The sequence below is a fragment of the Mustela nivalis genome, assembly GCF_964662115.1.
Source record: "Mustela nivalis genome assembly, chromosome: 8".
Taxonomy (NCBI): Eukaryota; Metazoa; Chordata; class Mammalia; order Carnivora; family Mustelidae; genus Mustela; species Mustela nivalis.
In genome coordinates, this window is record NC_139027.1 from 59,168,170 (window position 1) to 59,190,317 (window position 22,148).

At 36.0% G+C, this 22,148-nt stretch overlaps 1 protein-coding gene and 1 long non-coding RNA gene across 21 annotated transcripts in view; one reads left to right on the forward strand and one right to left on the reverse strand.

Annotated features, from left to right (window-relative positions):
• LOC309872503 overlaps nucleotides 1-18,283 on the forward strand; it is an 857,896-nt gene extending 839,613 nt beyond the window's left edge. The window contains exons 2-3 of the long non-coding RNA XR_014315915.1: nucleotides 15,797-16,729; nucleotides 16,940-18,283. This is a non-coding gene — a long non-coding RNA (uncharacterized lncRNA). The remainder of the gene's footprint in view (nucleotides 1-15,796; nucleotides 16,730-16,939) is intronic.
• Nucleotides 1-22,148, reverse strand: part of EHBP1 (EH domain binding protein 1) — a 348,209-nt gene that overhangs the window by 307,036 nt on the left and 19,025 nt on the right. The window contains exon 1 of one of the 20 annotated variants that reach the window (XM_082746625.1): nucleotides 3,217-3,447. The exons of the other annotated variants lie outside the window; for them this stretch is intronic. The gene's annotated coding sequence lies outside the window, so the exon portion shown is untranslated. Of the gene's footprint in view, nucleotides 1-3,216; nucleotides 3,448-22,148 lie in introns of those variants that run through there. 20 annotated transcript variants of the gene reach the window in all.

A 22,148-nucleotide genomic window follows, 5' to 3' on the forward strand; every position in this document is an offset into this window, starting at 1 on the left:
TTGAGACCACATGCAAAGTGACAGCTGAAACTGATGCTTCCACTTTTTGCCTGGCTCTTCTGAAGAGAGCTGTTGTGGTCCCAAGTCAGTTACACTGCCAGATTCCAGAAAAATATCACTGGAGGAAAGAATCCCCAACTCAGACTCTCAGGAGTCCCACAAATCAAGGAGGAAAAAATATGAGTTCACATTTAAAGATGAGTAAGCAAATGAGGCAGCAAGATAAATTTAGACACCTACCTCAGCAGAAACAATGTGTGTGTGTGTGTGTGTGTGTGTGTGCGTGTGCGCGCGCACATGCATGTCTGTGTTTCTGTGTGTGTGTATCTGTGTGTGTGTGGGTGTGTATATATATACACACACATACATATATGTTTTTTTTACATCCACATAGAACATTTAATTAAATTGTATGGATGTATATGCAGAATGAGTCAAATGCAAGAATGATCACCACCAAGTTTATGGTGGTTATCTTCTGATTTTAAATTTTTCCTTGTACTACTCTTTAATATCTGAATTTTTTATAATGAATATGTATTATTTATGTAATTACAAGAAATAAAGCTACTTTCCTTATATAAGGGGGAAATATTTCAGTGTTATTACTAGTCATTTCTATTTCTTCTTTCACGAAAAACTTACTCATTTCCTTTGCCAGTTTTTCTACTAGTATGATAATCTTTCTTATTGACATATTTTCCCCAGTTTGCTGATAGCCTTTGAATTTTGTCTATAGCTTTCTTAATATTAAAAATATTTAATAGCTAGTTAAATATATCACTATTTGCCTTTGTGACTTCTACTCTGATGAATTTAACTTCAATCACTTTTTCTTCTCCATCCAATACTTAACATCATAAAAAGGAAGCAAGAATATTGAAGATTTCAGAAAAGTAAAGAGATTGTTCATAATGTTCTCCTCTATCAATCTCTACTAGCCACTTGCTCTCCAGGTCTCCTTTAATTCCTACTCATTTGTGCTCAGTAACTACACGCTGACAGATCATCTTTGTGGACTTAAAAATACTTACAGACTGTGTATATAAAGTTTATTTTTGCAATTATCAAGCAGCTCAAGCACCATTCATATAATCTGGATCAGGAACACTGTTCTCACTTATGTGTTGATTAATCAGGCAACCTCATAAATGGTAACACAAATAAACAGGAGGTCAGGCTAAAAAATCATCAGAGCACTAGACTTCCACTTCTAGAAAGATGGAGCAGGTATAATTCTCCCTATTCCTCCCACTCAGTATAACTAATACTAACAATATTATATTATAGATATAACTTAAGAAGACTGTGAAGGATGGAGAGAATGTGGCAGGCCAGCTAGGGAATTACTCAAATAAGCCAGACTTGGAGCTGAAGGAACCAGCAACTCCAAAATACCAATACATTCACATTTAAAAAGTCCCAAATAAGGGGCGCCAGGGTGGCTCAGTGGGTTAAAGTCTCTGCCTTCAGCCCAGGTCATGATCTTGAGGTCCTGGGGTCCTGGGATCAAGCCCTGCATCGGGCTCTCTGCTCAGCAGGGAGCCTGCTTCCACTTCTCTCTGCCTGCCTCTCTGCCTACTTGTGATCTTTGCCTGTCAAATAAATAAATAAAATCTTAAAAAAAAAAAAGTCCCAAATAAAATAAAAGGACCAAGAAAGAGGCAGTCTCACAAGACCAAAAGCTTTTAGAAAATAACCATTCTACACCAGCTGAACACCACCGAAAATCTGTAACACCCTCAACTATGTAAGCAAAGGCCAAATGGGATATCTAGACTTCCTCTTTCCTGAGACTAACAAGATGCCCACCAAGGTAGTATCAAAGGAAGCCAAGCAGAGAGCCAGGATTTTTATCTCTGCCAAAGAGTATAATTTCTTTATCCACCTATGGTGTCAGGGGAGACCACAAAAGGAACCTGGACTCTCACTCCCATCCAGCAGTAATGAGGTTCTCTATTGACCTTCACTGACACAAGACGGGGAGGGTGTCTCATTGTTACAGGGCAGGGGTGGGAGTTCTCAACATTACTGAGTAATAATGAAGTACTGACTCTCTACTCCGTCTCCTCTGACACCAACCCAGAGGAAAGTGGGGGGAATGCCTCACTGCTGGTTGGGAGTGATAAATTTTGTGTATACAATGTAATAACTGGAGCAGCCACTTAAAAAAAGTTACGACAAAGAGATATACTCAAAAATACTATAGATAAATTGAAATGGAATTGCAAAACCCTGTTTTGGGATTTGGGGTTTTGTTTTGTTTTTTAATTTATTTATTTGACAGAGATCACAATTAGGCAGAGAGGCAGGCAGGGGGTGGGGGGGGGCACAGGCTTCCCACTGAGCAGAGAGCCCGACACAGGGCTCGATCCCAGGACCCTGGGATCATGACCTGAGCCAAAGGCAGAGGCTTTAACCCACTGAGCCACCCAGGCACCCCCACAGAAAACTGTTTAAGAATCCCACAGTAAAAACTGGGAAAAGAAAACAGAGAAATGAAAAACAAAAACCAAAAGCTAAAATGGTAGACATCAGGCCTCACATATCATAACTTATAAAATGGTTTAAATACAAAAATTAAAAGGTAGACATTGGCCCAGAGGATTAAAAAATACAACTCAATTATAAGCTACCTACAAGAAACTCCATTAAATGTAGTAATATAAGCAAATTCAAAATAAAAAAATGGAAAGAAACTTATGAAGCAAACATTAACCAAAGGAAAGGCTATATTAGTATCAGAAAAGGAGATTTCAGAGCATAGAAAATTACCAGACACAGAGAAGGACATTATATAATGATTAAAAGGTAAACCTACCAAAGAGGCACACAATACTCAATGTGTATACCCCCAAAACCAAGCTGATAAATAAATGAGACAAAAACTAATAGAACAGAAAAGAGAAACAGATAAACCTACAATTATAGTGGAAGCATCAATATCCCTCTCTCAACAACTGACAGAAAAACTAGACAAATTCAACAAGGTTCTAGAAGATCTCAACATCAACCAACAAAATCCAATCAACATTTAGAGAATACCCAAAAAGAACAGAATATAAATTCTTCTCAAATGCCCACAGAATGTATACCAAGATAAACCATATCCTGAGACATAACACAAACTTCAACAAACTTACAAGAATTTAAACCAGACAAAGTATTTTCTCTGGTCATAGTGAAATCAACTAGAAATCAGTAACAGAAAAATACCTGGAAAAGCTCCCCACTTGCAGGACGCCTGGGTGGCTCAGTCAGTTAAGCATCTGCCTTCAGCTCAGGTCATGATCCCATGTGTCCTGGGATCAAGTCCTACGCCTGGGACCAAGTTCTCCATCAGGATCCTGCTCAGCAGGGAGCCTGCTTCTCCCTCTGCCTCCTGCTCCCCTTGCTTGTGCTTGCTATCTATTTTCCTCCCTACTTCTGACAAATAAATAAAACCTTAAAAAAAAAATCTCCCACTTGCAAACTAAACAACACACATGTAAATAGTAACTTGTTCAAAGAGGAAGTCTTGGCAAAAATAAAAAGATATGATATGTCAAAAGGAAACTACATATATATATAGTACAACACAGCTAAAGAAGTGCTACGAAATTTGTAGCACTAAATGCATACAAAAAGAATAAAAAATCTCAAATCAACAATTTCAGTTTCTCCATCAAGAACTTAGAAGAGCAAACAGACTAAAACCAAGCAGAAGGAAGGAAATTAAGAGCAAAAATCAATGAAACAGAAAACAGAAAACCAACAAAACAAAGTCCTAGTTCTTCAAAAAGATCAATAAAGTTGACAAACTTGTAGCATGGCTGACAGAAAAAAAGAAAGAGGATACAAATTACCAGTATGAGGAATGCTACCAGGGATATCACTACAGACCATGCAAACATGAAAATGGTAATAAAGGACTATGACAACCAACTCTACACATACAAATTTGATAATTCCAATGAAATGGATAACTTTCACAAAAAACAAAAAAACAAAACCCACAAACCACCATAACCAACCCAATATGAAAAGATAATATGAATAGACCTAGTAACTATTATGAAAATTAAATTCATAATTTAAAAATTCTCCAAAAAGATATCTCCTGACCCTTTTCACATGTAAAGATTAGTAAACACCGGGACGCCTGGGTGGCTCAGTTGGTTGGACGACTGCCTTCGGCTCAGGTCATGATCCTGGAGTCCCGGGATCGAGTCCCGCATCGGACTCCCAGCTCCATGGGGAGTCTGCTTCTCTCTCTGACCTTCTCCTCTCTCACCTTCTCACTCTCTCTCTCTCAAGTAAATAAAAAAATAAAAATCTTTAAAAAAAAAAAAAAAAAAAGATTAGTAAACACCAATTCTATACACTCTCTTCCAATAATAGGAAAGAGACACTTCCCAACTTGATTATGAAGCTAGTATTACCCTGGTACCAAAACCAGACAAAGACAGTAGAAAAAAAGAAAACTAGAAATGAATATCCCCCCCTGCAAATACTCCCTAATAATATCAAATATAATTCAGCAATATATAAAAGGAACTTTACACATATGAGGTTTATTCCAGGACTGCCAAACTGTTTCAAAACCTGAAAATCAATCAATATAATCCACCAATATTAACAACCTAAAGAAGAATTACAAATCATATTAACTGGTACAGAAAAAGCAACTGAAATATAACACCCATTCATGATAAAAACAGGAATAGAGTGGAACTTTATAAACTTTATAAAGAGCATCTACAAAAAAACCTATAGCTAACATTATACTAAATGGTAAAATTCTAAATGCATTCTCCCTAAGATTAAAAATAAGGCAAGAATATCCACTCTCACCACTCTTACTCAACATAGTGTGAAAGTTCTAGAGAGTGCAATAAGGCAAGAAAAAGAAATAAAAGGCATACAGATTGGAAAGGAAAAAGTAAAAACTCTTGTCAAATGTACTCTCTGCAAGTGACAGGATTATCTATGTAAAAAAATTCCTAAATATCTACAAAAAGCACTCCTAGAATTAATATTTGAGATTAGCAAGGACACAGGACACAAAATAAACATACATATGTGAATTATATTTCTCTGCACACTAAAATTAAAAACAAAATACCATTTATAATTGATTTTAAAATGAAATACTTAGGTATAAATTGAAGAAAATATTTAAAGAACCTATATGTTGAAAACTACACAATGCTGATGAAAGAAATCAAAGATGATCCAAATAAATGAAGAGACATACTTGTTTATAGACTGAAATACTCAACACAGGAAAAATGTATTTCAATGAGCGAATGGTTAAACAAACAGTGGTACACCCATACCATAAAATACTACTCCCCAATAAAAAGGAATGAAAATTTATATACACAACAACCTGTAAAAATCTCCACAGAAGGGTGTTGAGTGAAAAAAAGCCAATCCCCAAAGGGTTATATGTATTAGTCAATATTCTTGAAATGACAAAATTATAGCTATGAAGAACAGTTTGGTGTTTATCCAGGGTTAAAGAAGGGTGGAAATGACAAGAACATGGGTATAGTTACACACAAGGATCCGTGTTGTGACAGAATTTTTTTTTGTTTCCTCCATATATTTTATTTTATTTTTATGTTTTTATTAACATATAATGTTATTTATATGTTAATTTATTATGATTAATTAATGCTATTTATATATAATGTTATTTGCTTCAGGGTTACAGGTCTGTGAATCATCGGTCTTACACAATTCACAGCTCTTACCACAGCAAATACCCTCCCTAATGTCCATCACCCAGCCACCTTATCCCTCCCACAGCAACCCTTAGTTTGTTTCCTGAGATTAAGAGTCTCTTATGGTTTCTCTCCCTCCCTCATCTCCAGAAATGTTCTGTATTTTGACTATTATCAGTGTCAGTATTCTGACTGCGACACTGTACTCCAGCTTTTCAAGATGTTACTATAGGAAGAAACAGTAAAGGTTACACAGGATCTCTATTATTTCCTATAACTGCCTGTGAATTATCTCAAAATAAGAAGTTTAATTTTTAGAAGTCTTCAGAAATACACACCGTTTTTGCTCCTTTCTGTCCTGTATGTGCATACCTGCCATTCTTCATGAAGAAATGGAACCTATTCCTTCCTTCTTCAATCTGGCTGCTCTTTATAATTTGATTAGTTTATAGGACTCTGTAGGCTAGGTCATAGCCTTTCAGCTTCCACCTGCCCCTTTGGAAAAACTTGTTCTGGTAGAAGCCAGATGTCACATAAGAAATTCAAGCATTATAAGACTGTTAGCATAGAGTAAGTGATGCTAGTCGGCCGCTAGCCCAGGCACCATACATGTGAGTGAAGTACCCATTTTGGACACTGCAGCCAATACATTCTTGAAACAGAATTGAGACTCCAGACATATGGTCCCAGTCAAACTTTCCTAGATATCTCCATTCATTCAAGACATCCCAGGGGCACCTGAAAGGCTTAGTCGGGTAAGCATCTATCTGCCTTTGGCTCAGATAGTGATCCCCGTATCCTGGGACAGAGCCCTGCATTGGGCTCTCTGCTCAGCAGGGAGCCTGCTTCTCTCCCTCCTTTGCCTACTGCTCTGCCTGCTGCTCTCCCTGTCTGTGTGAGTGCGCATTCTCTCTGTCAAATAAATAAAATATTTTTTTAAAAAATACATCCTATGCAAAGAAAGGAGAACCCTCCTACACTGTTGGTGGAATGCAAGCTGGTGCAAACACTCTGGAAAACAGCATGGAGGTTCCAAGGTTCCTCAGAAAGTTGAAAATAGAACTACCTTATGACCCAGCAATTGCACTACTGGGTATTTACCCTAAAGATACAAACGTAGTACTCTGAAGGGGGATGTGCACTCAAATGTTTATAGCAGCAATGCCCACAATAGCCAAACTATGGAAAGAATCTAGATGTCCATCAACAGATGAATGGATAACGAAGATGTGGTATATATATACAATGGAATACTATGCAGCCATCAAAAGAAATGAAATCTTGCCATTTGTAACGACGTGGATGGAACTACAGGGTATTGTGCTTAGCAAAATAAGTCAACAGGAGAAAGACAACTACCATATGATCTCCCTGATATGAGGAAGTAGAGATGCAACGTAGGGGGTTTGGGGGGTGGGAAAAGAATAAATGAAACAAGATGGGATCGGGAGGGAGACAAACCATAAGAGACTCTTGCTGTCACAAAACAAACGGAGGGTGACCAGGGGAAGGGGGTTAGGGAGAGAGTGGTGGGGTTATGGACACTGGGGAGGGTATGTGCTATGGTGAGTGCTGTGAAGTGTGTAAACCTGGCGAGTCATAGACCTGTACCCATGGGGCTAATAATACATTATATGTTTATTTAAAAATTTTAAAAATTAAAAAAAAGTAAAAATAATTTAAAAAATACATCCTATCTGATGCCCCAGACATTACAGAGCAGAGATACACCACCACCACCTCATGGCCAAACTACTGACTTATAGATTTGTAAGCATAATAACTGGTTGCTGACTTACACCAAAGATCAGCAAACTTTTTTCAGTAAAGGGTCAGAGAGTAATTTTTATATTTATTTATTTAATTTTTATTTTATTATTATATTTTTTAGCAATGAGAGATAGAGGGAGAGGTGGTGGAGGTGGGGAGAAGGGAGGGAGAGAGAGAATCTTAACCAGGCTCTGCACCCAGGGCACAGCCTGACACGGGGCTCTCACAACCCTGAGATAATGACCTGAGCCAAAATCAGAAATTAGACACTTAACTGACTGAGCAAGCCACCCATGCACCCTGGGCCAGAGAGTAATTTTTTTAGGTGTTGAGAGCCACACAGTCTCTGTCACAACTACTCAACTGAGGTGTTAGCAGCACAAAAGCAACCACAGGCAATATGTAAATAAGTGTGGCCATGTTCCAAAATTTTTATTGATAAATTTATTTATAAACATGTAATTTTCAAGTGTCACAAATTTTTTTTTCAAACATTTAAAAATGTAAAGAATTTCATTCTTAGTTTGTGGGCTATACAAAAAAAAAAAAAAAACAGGTGGAAGTTTGGATTTAGCATCACAGGCTGTAGTTTCCTGATCTTTGGTTTATACCATTAGGTTTGGGATACTTTTTTCTATAACGACAGATATCTGAGACATACACTAAAATATTCAGCAGTGGGGCACCTGGGTGGCTCAAGTGGGGTAAGCCTCTGCCTTCAGCTCAGGTCATGATCCCAGGGTCTTGGGATCGAGGCCCACATTAGGGCTCTCTGCTCGGCAGGGAGCCTGCTCCCTCCTCTCTCTCTGCCTGCCTCTCTGCCTACTTGTGATCTCTCTCCCTCTGTCAAATAAATAAATAAAATCTTTAAATATATATATGTATATATATATATATATATTCAGCAGTAAAAGAAAATAATTCTGAAATTTATTCTCAAACTGTTCCAGAAAAAGAAACCATATGTATCTGAGGAGAGAAAAAGAAGACAAAGATAAAGCATTCATACTTGATGATGCTCAGTGAAAGCTACAGTGAATTCTTTAATCCCCCACCCCCAGCCTATAAGCAATGTTAGTTAACATTTGGGTATATTTCCTTCCAGCCTCACTATCAAACATAATTGCTCCTTTACCTTAAGTGAAAGCAGCCCCACCAAGTCTATAAGCAACAAATAACCCCTTCAATATTTAACCACTTCTTCTAGTAGCCAATATTAATACCAACAAACTTTTATGTGTTTAAACAGTAAGCTTTAAAAAAAAAATAAGGTCTGTGTACATGTGTGGGAATATAAATGTTGGAGGTAGGGATAATAACTAATGATCCCTAATAGCTCTGCAACCTGAAACATTCATTTTTTATTCTAGTTGTAAGGAATGTTTAATTATGTTGACCTGCCCTCAGGAATAACCAACCACAATGTACAGAGGTGATTTTCAGGAGGCTAAAGATTTGGACTTGCCATTTCAAAATAAATATATTTTTAATTTTAAAAGGAATTTTGGGAGAAGAAACATTGAATATCATTACTATCTAACTTTTAAAATGATTCTATCAGTTTAAAAAGAAAAGGGGTTAAAAATGAGAATAAACAGAAGTCCACAGATAAACAGACTGCAAAATGTGTCAATATTTTAATGTCTCTGTCCTTTCTAACAGGGGAAGATACTACCCTAGTGAAACATTTTAAAAATGTTTTTAAAACATAAAGAAAAATACCTTACTATTTATTATGACAAGATACGAACTCAGTACATGTGGTAGCTGCTTATGCTACAACTATAACACGGACCATTGGGGTTATTTTTTTTTATTCAAACCTCCACATTGTACTGACCTTTTCACCAATCAACTTTCACTGAACCAGAATCTAAAATATTCTTTTTTCTGCCAATCCTCCTACCTCTTCCTAAAGCACTGGGCTGCAAAGTTACAACCACAGAAGAATTTTTGAGAGCTGCAATTAAGTTTTGAGATTTTGTACGATCTTTTAATTTTACAAATGTGTTCAGCTGGACAGCAACAGGGCCATTTAGAAACCAGGGCTTCTGGTTTAAATGTTCTTTCATTTTTGCAAGCCTTGCTTACTTAAGGAATAAGGTATTGAATTGCATGCTCCAGGATGCCTCTGTCATTCTACTGAATCCTAAAACCTCAAACTTGTAAAGAGTTTTTTTTTTTTAAGATTTTATTTTTTAATTTATTTGACAGACAGAGATCACAAGTAGGCAGGGAGGTGGGCAGAAAGAGAGGGGGAAGCAGGCTCTCCACTGGCAGAGAGCCCCATGTGGGGCTTGATCCCAGGACCCTGAGATCGCAACCCGAGCTGAAGGCAGAGGCTTAACCCACTGAGCCACCCAGGCGCCCCAAATTTGGAAAGAATTTTAAAGATCACCTTGATAGTCTAAACAATCTACTTAATCTAGTTACATGAATCCACAGTCTATATAATAACTGCCAAACAGCCACCCAAATCCTCCAGCAATGGGGAAACCGTTAGCTCCACCCAGACTGCCCACTCTACCCTCAGACAACCTCAAGTGTTCCTCCGTATGCTGAGGGAAACCCATCTCCCCATAATTTCTATCCTCTTGGTGCCCCAGCAGTTTACACTTTACTTCCATTTCTAAGAACAGCCTTTCAGATACTTCATACTTGCTGGAGTATTTCCTCTTCTCTAAGCTAAATATCTTTAACTCCTTAAACCTATCCTTGTGTAATTTTGACTCCTCCTCTCTCCCAGTCACTTTCCTCTAAACACATTCCAACTTTTCTAAGCCATCTTAAACTAGGATGACCAGAACTGAAGACAATACCTCAAACGTGGTCTGACTAAAAGGGAACCATTAACTTCCTTTCTTAGAGACCTCCATTAATGCAGCTTATCACATTTGTTTATTTTGCTTTGCTTTTTTCACAGCCACATCACAGACTCACAATAAGCTTACCACTGACTAAAATCTTTTATTTACATGGTAAGTCAAATCTTTTCCACTATATACTTACATGGTTGGAATCTTTTAGACTAAAGTATACATCTTTATATATTTATCCTATTCAATGTAATCTAGTTACATTCGGCCCATGATTCTAGCCAAATGCGATCTTTCAATATCCTGGTTCTTGATTCACATATCTAATACCACCATAGCTCACCATGATCTGCAAATATGGAACACATGCCTTCTATATGGCATACACATAAAGTAATTGATAAAAATAAACAGAATAAAAACAAGCACTGAGGCCTACAGTAAGGCTATAGAAATGTCCCTTTGGACTTAAAATAATAAAGTGTCCAGTTTCCAGAACATATTTCTTCCATGGAACTTAGCAAAACCTTTACAGAAATACAAATGTGGTATGTTTCTCACATCTGCTTTATCTCTCAAGGGAGCTGATCTGTCAAAAAAGGAATTCAGGGTAGACTAATGACTTTTTCTTAATGATACCATACTGGTCTCTTTCATTATTAACTGCTTATAAATAAAACATGGCTTTTGTTCTCTGTTTTTCAACCTTCCTAAGGCTCAAATATTAACTTGTTTCGTCTATAGTTTTCTTGAAGAAAAACAAAAAATTACTCATCTCGAGGTTTCTTCTCTATAGCTCTCCTGATCCTGTTAGTTCTTAAAAAAAAAAGAATAACCAGTGCCAAAGCAGATTTTTCTTTTTCTTCTTTTGAAGTGTCTGAATAAAAAAGCTTTAGTAGAGTGATATTTCTTTTCATTTCACACCTACTTTTCCTCTACTTATCAAATTATATTTTAAACCCATAAATTTTTGTAGCCTTCAGTCTGGTACCAACTTGAACTGCAGTGGTAATTCACCTGGAATCCAATAATTCTTCAATTCATATCTAGTTCGTATTTTGAACAGATTATCTTAAATTATGGGTGTTGATATTCAATATTTTAAAATCCACTTATTCATACAGGCATATACCACATTTACTTGTTTTCAATAAAAATATCAATTTTACTGCCAACAATAAAAGTATACTTTGATTTCTATCTCCAATCCTCCGATCAAACATATTAAGCATACCCCCAATGGAACAACTGGATATCTATATGGGAAAAAAACATAACGTTTTTATCTGGCAAAGTGTTGGTATCTAGAATATGTATAAGAATTCTGACAAATTAGAAAGCAAACAACCCATGTTTTAAACATGGGTATAAGATTTAAATAGTTCAAAAACAAGATACATAGGGGGGCCCTGTCTGGCTCAGTCAGAAGAGCCAGGGTTCTCAGTTCAAGCCCCACACTAAGTATGGAGCCTACTTAAAACAAAAACAAGATACGCAGTGAACAATAAGCACATAAAAAGATACTCAACATCATTAGTCATCAGAAAAATGCAAATTAAAATCAAAATAAGATATTCACTACATACCTACCAAAATGGCTAAAATTTTTATTAAAAAATGTTAAGACATCCCTCTCTCTCTGCCTGCCTCTCTGCCTACTTGTGATCTCTCTCCATCAAATAAATAAATAAATAATCTAAAAAAAAATTTAAGACATAAGTTGATTTCTTATCATCTTAATAAAAAATGGAAGGCAAATTTCAAGGCTGAAAATTACATTTCCATTCCTAAAAAAAACAAACTGGAACATATAAAGTCCACCTAAGTATCCAAATAACATATTCATATCTAACAATTTGCTCAATATACCAATTAAATGTGACCTAATTCGTCACTCATTTAAGTATAATTAAGAGCATCATATGTAACTGGGTAAACCTGTAACGGAAGAATTTTTTCTTGTTCTTTACCAGTTAACTATTTAAGACTTCAATCATTTTTTAGTAAATATAGAAAACTGAGTAATTCAAATTTAAGTTAAAATATATTCTATTACAATCAGTGCATGAAACATTTATTAAGTGCCTTCTCTCACACTAGATACACACTTGATTGTAAAAGACATTTCTAAAAACTTTATAATCAATGGCAGAAAACGTAAAGTACATAAAAGCATCAAATGTTGGAACTCAAATCCCTTTTTTCTTTTTTTTTTTTAATTTTTAAATTTTTTAAATTTCTTTTTGGTGTACCAGAATTCATTGTTTATGTACCACATCCAGTGTTCCATGCAATACATGCCCTCCAAAATACACACCACCAGATTCACCCAACCTCCACCCCCTGCCCCTTCAAAATCCTCAGATTGTTTTTCAGAGTCTATAGTCTCTCATGGTTCATCTCCCCCTCCAATATCCCCCAACTCCCTTCTCCTCTCCCTCTCCCCATGTCCTCCATGTTATTTCTTATGCTCCACAAATAAGTGAAACCATATGATAATTGACTCTCTCTGCTTGACTTATTTCACTCAGCATAATCTCCTCCAGTCCCGTCTATGTTGATATAAAAGTTAGGTAATCATCCTTTCTGATGAAGGCATAATACTCCATAGTGTATATGGACCACATCTTCTTCCTAATTATGTTAACCTCCCTCACCACAACAACAAACACAGTTGCTGGTTCACATTCTTCTCTCTTTTTTTCTTTTCCAGCCCTTACCAGTGTTTTCTTCATGACAGGCATTTTAAATTATAGTAACAAAGTCCCTTACTTTGTTACTATAGGAAGGAGAAGGCACACAAATTATAACACTGAAATTGTTTTATGTAGAAAGGAAGCTATACACAGTCTTTGGGACCCAGTGAAACTTCTGTCACATTTCTATTATAATCCAGTTTCTTTCAAGCAAAGGTGTCATCTCCAATATACTTTATACACCTGGAAAGTTAGTATTTTATGAATTTGAATAACCAATGCCATGCCAAGACAATATTTTTTCTCATTGCTGCAGAGACCTCATTCCCAGATTTCATGTGCAAGTGCAATAGTTTCCAAGTACAACAGATAATGCAAGATCTTGTCCACAACTTGGCCTAGAAATTTACACAATTTGACATATTAGGGCCTGAATCACAATTTTAAATTGAGGATCTTGAGTAGTAGGGAGGTTACAGGATATCTAACATACAACCAGTAGTGCTTAATCTATCAGGTATTTCAATGGTTTTAATTTAGAAATAATCAAAACATTTTCATAGTTCTAAAAATCCATCAAATTACTTAAAACTGTATGTAATCATTACTGAACTTCCTATAAAACATTCTGGTAGTCTTTAAAAACTATCACCATGCATCTTGAAATATTAGAAATAAGGCCCTACCCTCAATGAGTTTACAATCGAGAGGGAACCAAGATTAAGTTACAAAAAAGAGGGGGGAAAAAAAACAAGAAGCTAAATATTTAAATATTAGCAAAGTGGTTGAGCATGGACTCTATAATCAGATCTAAGTTTTCAATACCAGTTCCAATAATTGTGTGACCTTGGGCAAGTCTCTATCTCTCTAAGCCCATTTGCCCTTATCTGTTATTGGCAGATAATAATAGGACTGACTTTCCAGAATTACTGGGAGCACTAAAAAAATTGTTCATGCAAAATACCCGGCAAAGGTCTAGCATATAATTAGTATATAAATGTTATTATTATTTGTTTTCACTATTCTTAGGGTTATTTATTGAGTACCAGTGATACAGATGGCTGGAGGAAGGAAAGGAGATCAATAAACAGCAAGATTTAAGAAAGGCTTGGGGCGCCTGGGTGGCTCAGTGGGTTAAGCCGCTGCCTTCGGCTCAGGTCATGATCTCAGGGTGCTGGGATAGAGTCCCGCATCGGGCTCTCTGCTCAGCAGGGAGCCTGCTTCCCTTCCTCTCTCTCTGCCTGCCTCTCTGCCTACTTGTGATCTCTTTCTGTCAAATAAATAAATAAAATCTTTAAAAAAAAAAAAAAAAGATTTAAGAAAGGCTTTACAAAACAGGTAAGAAATGAGTTAATCCTTGAAGAGAGAGTAGAACTAGACAGACTGGGCAGAGATGCAAAGCAATTAAAAACTTAAAAGACTGGGGGTGCCTGGGTGGCTCGGTCAGGTAAGCATCCACCTTCGGCTCAGGTCATGATCCCGGAATTCTGGGAACAAGCCCCACAAACGGGCTCCCTGCTCAATAGGGAGTCTGTTTCTTCCTCTCCATCTTCCCCCCACTCATGCTCACTCACACTCTCTCTCTCTCCCTCTCCTGCCTCTCTCAAATAAATAAAAGCCTCAAAAAACACAGAAAATTTAAAAGACTGAATGAATAGGGCATGTTCTAAAACAGTTAAGTAAAACGTTCAACTACAACAGAAGAGACATAGATACTCTTCTTATGGAAAGAAGTAAAATAAAACTTTTTTTCAAGAAAAAAGTAAATATTCTCAATTAATAGTACTAGTGTCATTCATCAACACAGACTTTCCTAAAGACAAAGGAAAATTTAACTGTATGTTAAATTACAGTATCTCAAATAATACTAAATAAAATCACTTCAACAAAATTGTAACTGACTGCAATATTTAACTAAAATCCAGCCAAGAAAAAAAAAATGTCTAAAACAACCAGTAGATATTAAATAAAGAATATTCATGTGCATTGGAAGAAAAGGATGCAAAAATTAAAATTAAAAACTAGAGGTATTTGTGTATACTAAGAAATCATTGGGGTAATTAGGTGATGGGCATTAAGGAGCACATGTGATGTGATGAACACTGGGTGTTATATGCAACTGATGAATTACTGAACTCTACATCTGAAACAAATGATGTACTATATGTTGGCTAACTGAATTTAAATTAAAAAAAAAAAAAGAAATGATAAGTATGAAAAAAACTAAGATGCCATTTAAGGATATACAAATAAAACTTCCTCAAATGTTTATGCATGTAACTTTATGATTCTGTTCTTGCCTATTATGTATACGTTGCAAAAAAAAAAACTCAATAACTTGCAATAAAGATTATTTTAAAATAATTCTAAAATAACAAAATGGCAGACTTTATAGATATGCATGTATCACAACCTATTGAAATCCATTTTATATATCCAATCCTAATTTAGTAAAAGTAACAATTTATTATTATGGTAAATTTTTGTAAAATTGTTTTTGTAAAATGAACTAAATACCATTTTCTCTTGTAGTAAATTTCTATTACTCTACTTAAAGCACTGAACATATTATTAATTATTAAAGACAACAAACTATTAAATCCAATACCATAACCTTGACATTTACCAAATATTTCTAAATAAAGTTAAAACAAAACATTAAGAATTCACAACACTTTAGGAAACTCATTATTCACATATAGACTACAAAAGCAGGCTCTGGAATCAGGCTACTTTATGGCTATGAGATTCACAGATTTCATTCTCAGTTCTAGACTCCAATAATAAACTGCATATGTTGAGAAAGTTATTTAATCTTTCTACGCCTGTTTCTTCCTCTGTAAAAATGAGGGCAGTAATAGCACCTCCCCTCATGAGGTCATTGCAAGAATTAAATGGCATAATGTATACAAAATAAATATCACAATATCTAATTCAGCACAGAATTCAGCCCATGATATATAGAATTATCATTAACATAATCATCATTATGTATTTCTATAATACATAATGTTTAGACATTTTAAAAGTCTCTAGGAAAACCCTAAAACAACAAAAGAGATTTAAAAAAAAGGTACACAGAAGAAATTGTAGCTTCTGACACCTATCGCTACAGCAAATGGTAAACACAGCTTACTCCTATCTAGATAAACATAAAACTACACTAAAGGTCTATTTATCTCAGTTCCATTTACTCAGTACATCATGTCTAGCTTTAAACAAAAAATTACAAAGCATACTCAAACACAAGAAACACAGTTTGAAGAGACAGAGCAAGCAGTAGAACCAGACTCAGATATGGCAGAGATGTTGGAACTATCAGAGTAGGAATTTAAAACAACTACAAGGTAGTTAAAAGGTATCTAACGGAAAAAGTGGACAACGGAAGAACATATGGGTAATACAAGCAGGGAGATGGAAACTTTAAGAATCAAAAGAAAATGCTAGAAACCAAAAACACTGTAACAGAAATGAAGAATGCCTTTTATGGGCTTATCAACAGATGAACAGCAGAGAAAAGACACATGAACCTGAAGAAATGTCAGTAGACACTTCCAAAGCTGAAATGTAAATTAAAAAAGGAATTAAAAAGAACAGAATATCCAAGACCTGCAGGATAATTACAAAAGATGTAACATACACATAATAGGAATACCAGAAGAAAGAGAAAACGAAAGGACAGAAGTCATTTAACCAACTGAGCATTCCGATGCCTCCAAAAAAATTTTTTTTTATAAAAGTAACATTCAGGGGGCGCCTGGGTGGCTCAGTGGGTTAAGCCGCTGCCTTCGGCTCAGGTCATGATCTCAGGGTCCTGGGATCGAGTCCCGCATCGGGCTCTCTGCTCAGCAGGAAGCCTGCTTCCCTCTCTCTCTCTGCCTGCCTCTCCATCTACTTGTGATTTCTCTCTGTCAAATAAATAAATAAAATCTTAAAAAAAAAAAAAAAGTAACATTCAGGGGTGCCTGCACAGTTCAATCAGTCAAGCATTTGACTCTTGATTACAGCTCAGGTCTAGATCTCAGGGTCGTGAGCTCAAACCCCCCCACTGGGCTCCACGACAGGAGTGGAGCTTACTTAAAAAAAAAAAAAAAAAAGTCAAATTCATATTAGGAGACAAAAAACAAAATCATAAAATGTCCAGTTAAAACCAGACAAAAAGGAAACAAAGAATAAAGGCAAAGATTAGAAAACAGTAACTATCCGACTGTATCAGTAACATCAATGGTCTAAATAAACTAATTAAAAGATTATCAGAATGGGTAAAAGAAAAAAAAAAAAGACCAAACCTAAGTTGGGTCTACAAAATATATATTTCTACAATAAACCATTTTTATTCTTTTTCCTCCCCATCTACAAAAACATTTCCATGCTCATTACCCTCCAGCCCCACAGGGACCTCTTATTTGACTAGGAGCTGATGGACCCAGCAGGATCCCAGCTGCCCTGGTCTGGGATGGCTATCAAGATACTCTGAGAACAAACTCCATTATCCCTTGAGATTTGGGGTCATGGGGTTGAGCTCCACTGTTTTGGAATGGAATGGACTCCTTTACCCCAGAGGGACCCTACAAGTCTCTGCTTGTGGCAAGAGGGCTGAGTACAGCCCACCCTGAAACAGGAGATGGAGCCAGGATTAGGTCTAGAATGCTAGAGACTACTCTCGTCCCTTGCTTTGGACTTCCCACCTGGGGCCTTTAGGATTTCCATCTGGGCCTGGATGTGGTGGGGAGGCCCTAGGCCAGCCAGCCATTTCCCTAAAACTATGGGATGCCCAACCCTGCTCTACTGCTGCCAAGAGGGAAAGATCCTATAAAGGGAGACCTTTTGCAACCCTGTGCGGCTAGCCTCATCAGGGCTTCTATGAGATACCAGTGTCCCTGATGGGAGTGCTCTGCCCTGCTTATGATAAATCAACTTCTAATATAAAGACATGGATAGATTAAAGACACAGATAGATTAAAAGTGAAGACAAAAGATACACCATGCTAACACTAATCCAAAAAAGATGGAGTAGCTTTAATAATTTCAGACAAAGCACACTTTATAGCAAGGAACACTATCAGAAATAAAGAGAGCACTACATAATGACAACGGAGTCAATTCTCCAATAAAGCATAATATTCCCTAACATGTATAGCCTAACAAAAGAGCATCAAAATACATGAGGCAAAAACTGATAGACCTGCAAGAAGAAATGGATGAATTCAATATTATAGTTGGAGATTTCCATACCCCTCAATCAGGAATTGACAGATACAGCTGGCAAAAAAAAAAAAAAAAAAAAAAAAAATCAATAATGATATAGCTCAGCTGAACACCACCATCAGTCAGCTGATCTATAGAAAACTTCACCTAGTGAGAGCAGAGGACACATTCTTTTCAAGTTCACATAAATATTCACCTTGACAGACCACATTCTGGGCCATAAATTACATCTAAACAAATTTAAAAGAATTGAAAATCATACAAAGTACCCTCATACACACAAAGGAATTAAACTAGAAATAAATACCAGGAAGATGACAGGAAAACTCCAAAATACTTGGAGATGAAAAACACTTCTAAATGACACATGAGTCAAAGAAGTCTCAAGAGAAATTTAAAATATTTGAATGAATAAAAAAAGGAAATACAATTTATATTGAAAGCTGTAGGATCCAGCAAAAAGCAGTGCTTATAAGGATATTTAGACTGACTGCATATATTAGAAAAGAAAAAATCAATAATCTAGGCTTCCAATTTAGGAAACTGGAAAAGGGCAAATAAAATATAAACTATGTAGAAGGAAAGAATAAAAATTAGGGCAGAAATCAATGAAACTGGTAACAGGTTACCAATCAAAACCAAAAGTGGGTTCTTTGAAGAGAGCAATACAATTGATAAATTTCTGGCCAGGTTAACAAAAAAAACAAAGAAAAAATACAAATTGTTAGTATCAGAAATGAAAGTGGGGTCAACACTGCTGATTCGGGGCACATTAAAAAGGTGATAAGGAAGTATTATGTACAACTCCATGCCCACAAATTTGATAACCTAGATAAACTGGACCAATGCTTTGAAAAACACAATCCACCAAATCCCCTGCAATGAGAAATAACCTGAAAAGTCCTATAACTATTCAAGAAACTGAATTAACAATTAACTGCCTTCTAAAACAGGAAGGACAGATGAATTTTACCGAACATTTAGGGAAGAAATTATACTAGATTAACTCCCTAGACAATGTTTCCAAAAAATTGAAGCAGAGAAAATACTAATTCATCTAAAGGCCTGCATTACCCTAATACCCAAACCAGACAAAGACATTATAAGAAAGGAAAACTACAGATTAGTATTTCTCATGAACATAGATGCAAAAATCCTCAAGAAAATATAAGCAAATCAAATCCAATAATGTGTTTAAAAAATACTATACACTATAACCAAGTAGAACTTATTCTATGCATGCAAGGCTATTCAACATTTGAAAATCAATTAATGTAATTCATTGTAGCAACAGATGAAAGAAGAAAAATCATATAATCATATTATTATATGCAGAAAAAGCATCTAACAAAATTCAACGATCGCGCATGATAAAAACTTTCAGCCAACTCCCCTATAGAGGGGAACTTTCTCAACTTGGTAAGAATCCTATCTACAAAAACCTAGAGCTAACACCATACGTAATAATGAGAAACTATATACTTTCCCACTACAAGCAAGAATGAGGCAAGGATGTCCAATCTCACCACTCCTATTCAAATTATGCTAGAAGTTCTAACTAATGTAGTGAGGTAAGAAAGGGAAATAAAAAGTATACAGGTTGGGAAAGAAGAAATAGAACTGTCTTTGTTCACACATGACATGACTGTCTATATAAAAAATCCCAAAGAATCAACTAAAAAATCCTAAAACAAATAAGGAATCAAATAAGGTTGCAAGATATAAGGTTAATACACAGAAATCAACCATTTTATTATATATCAGCAATGAATAACTAGAGTATGAAATGTAACACCATTTACGCCACCAGCACTAAAAAAAATAACCTAGGTATAAATCTAATAAAATACATATACACAAAATCTGTAAGGAAATCTATAAAATTCTTATAAAAAGAAATCAAAGAAGGGGAGCCTGGGGTTCTCAGTCAGTTAAATGTCTAACTCTTGATTTCAGCTCAGGTCATGATCTCAGGTTTATGAGATCACTGGGCATGGAGGCTTAAGATTCTCTCCCTCTCCTTCTAGCCCTTCCACTACCCCCCCCCAATAAAAATCAAAGCAGACCTAAATAAATTGAGAGATTCTCTGTGCATGGGTAAGAAGACTCAATAATGCCAAGATCTCAGTCCTTCCCAACTTAATCTAAGTTCAATACACTCCCAATCAAAACCCAAGCAAGTTATTTTGTGGATGCCAATAATCAGATTCTAAAGTTTATATGAAGAGGCAAAAAACTCCAAAGAGCCAACACATTATTGAAAGACAACCACAAAGTCAGAAGACGACCACCACCTATCTTTAGGACCTGGCAAGTAAGCATATAAAAAGGTGCTCAAAATCATATGTCACTAGAAAACTGTAAATTAAAACCACAAGATACCACTACACACCTATTATAATGGTGAAGATTCAAAGTGCTGACAACATCAAATCCAGATGAGGATGTAGAGCAAAAGAAACTCTCATTCATTGTGGTGGGAATGCAAAAGGATACAGACATTTTGGAAAACAGTTCAGCAGTCTCTTATAAAACTAATCATACTCTTACCATGACACAGAAATTGTGCTCCTTGGTATTTACCCAAATGAGTCAAAAACTTAGGTTCCACACAAAAACCTGTACACAGATGTTTCTAGCAAGTTTATTCATAATTACCAAAACTCAGAAGCAACCAAGATGTCCTTCAATAGAAGAATGGATAAACTTTGGTACATCCATACAAATGGAATATTACTTAGTAGAAAAAAGACATTAGCTAACAAGGCACAAAAAGATACAGAGAAACTTTCAGTGCATTTTGCTAAGTGAAAGAACCCAACTTTGAAAAGGCTACATATAGTATGATTTCAACTATATGATATTCTGGAAAAGGCTAAGATTAGTGGTTGCCAGGCATTCAGGAAAAGGGATAGAGGAATGAATAGGTGGAGTACAGGGGGGTTTTAGGGCAATCCAACTATTCTGTATGACAGCGTAATGGTGGAATCATGTCATTTTACACTTGTCAAAACCCATATAGGGGCACAACAGAGAGAGTGAAAACAAGGTAAACTATGAACTTTTGATAATAATAACATACTAATACTGGATGAAGGTGATCTCTATAAAATGGTATGGACTGATTTCCAAGATATACTGTTAAGTGAAAAGTAGAGTGGAAGAGTACCAACAGTATTTTCTTATCTCTTACATTTTTTTATGTAAGAAAGAAGAAATAAAGGGTAAAGTACATGTACGTGATCATTTGTGCAAAAAGTAACAGGAAAAATATACCCAAACTCAACAAATGATGTTAGAACTGGACATTTATATGCAAAGAATGAAGTTGGACCCCTTCTGGCCACCAAAACCAAAAATTAACTTAAAATACATTATAAGGTACAATTTAAAGCACAAATAACAATATAAAAAATAGTTTATTCAGACTCCATGAAATTTAAAACCATTTGTGCACAAAAAGACATCATCAAGAAAGCAAAGACATTCACCAACTCATGGAATGAAAGAAAATGTTCACAAATCACATACCTGATTAAGAGTCCTATATGTAAGATACATAACAAATGTAGGTATACATAAACAATGCAATGCTAAAAAGATAAATAACCCAATTAAAAATGGGCAAAAGAGGGTCACTTGGGTGACTCAGTTAAGTGTCTGACTCTTGATTTCACCTCAGGTCATGATCTCAGGGTCATGAGATCAAGCCCCATGTCGGGCTCCACAATGGGCATGGGGCCTCCATGAGATTCTCTCTCCCTCTCTCCCTACCCACTCACCCTCACTCTCTCTCACAAGAAAAAAAAAAGGGGGGGGGCAAAAAATACCCCTCATATATACATATATATATATATATATATATGGCCAATAAACACAGAAAAAGATTGTGCTAAACATCATCCAGCAATCAGAGAAATGTAAATGAAAACCACAATGATATAGCACTG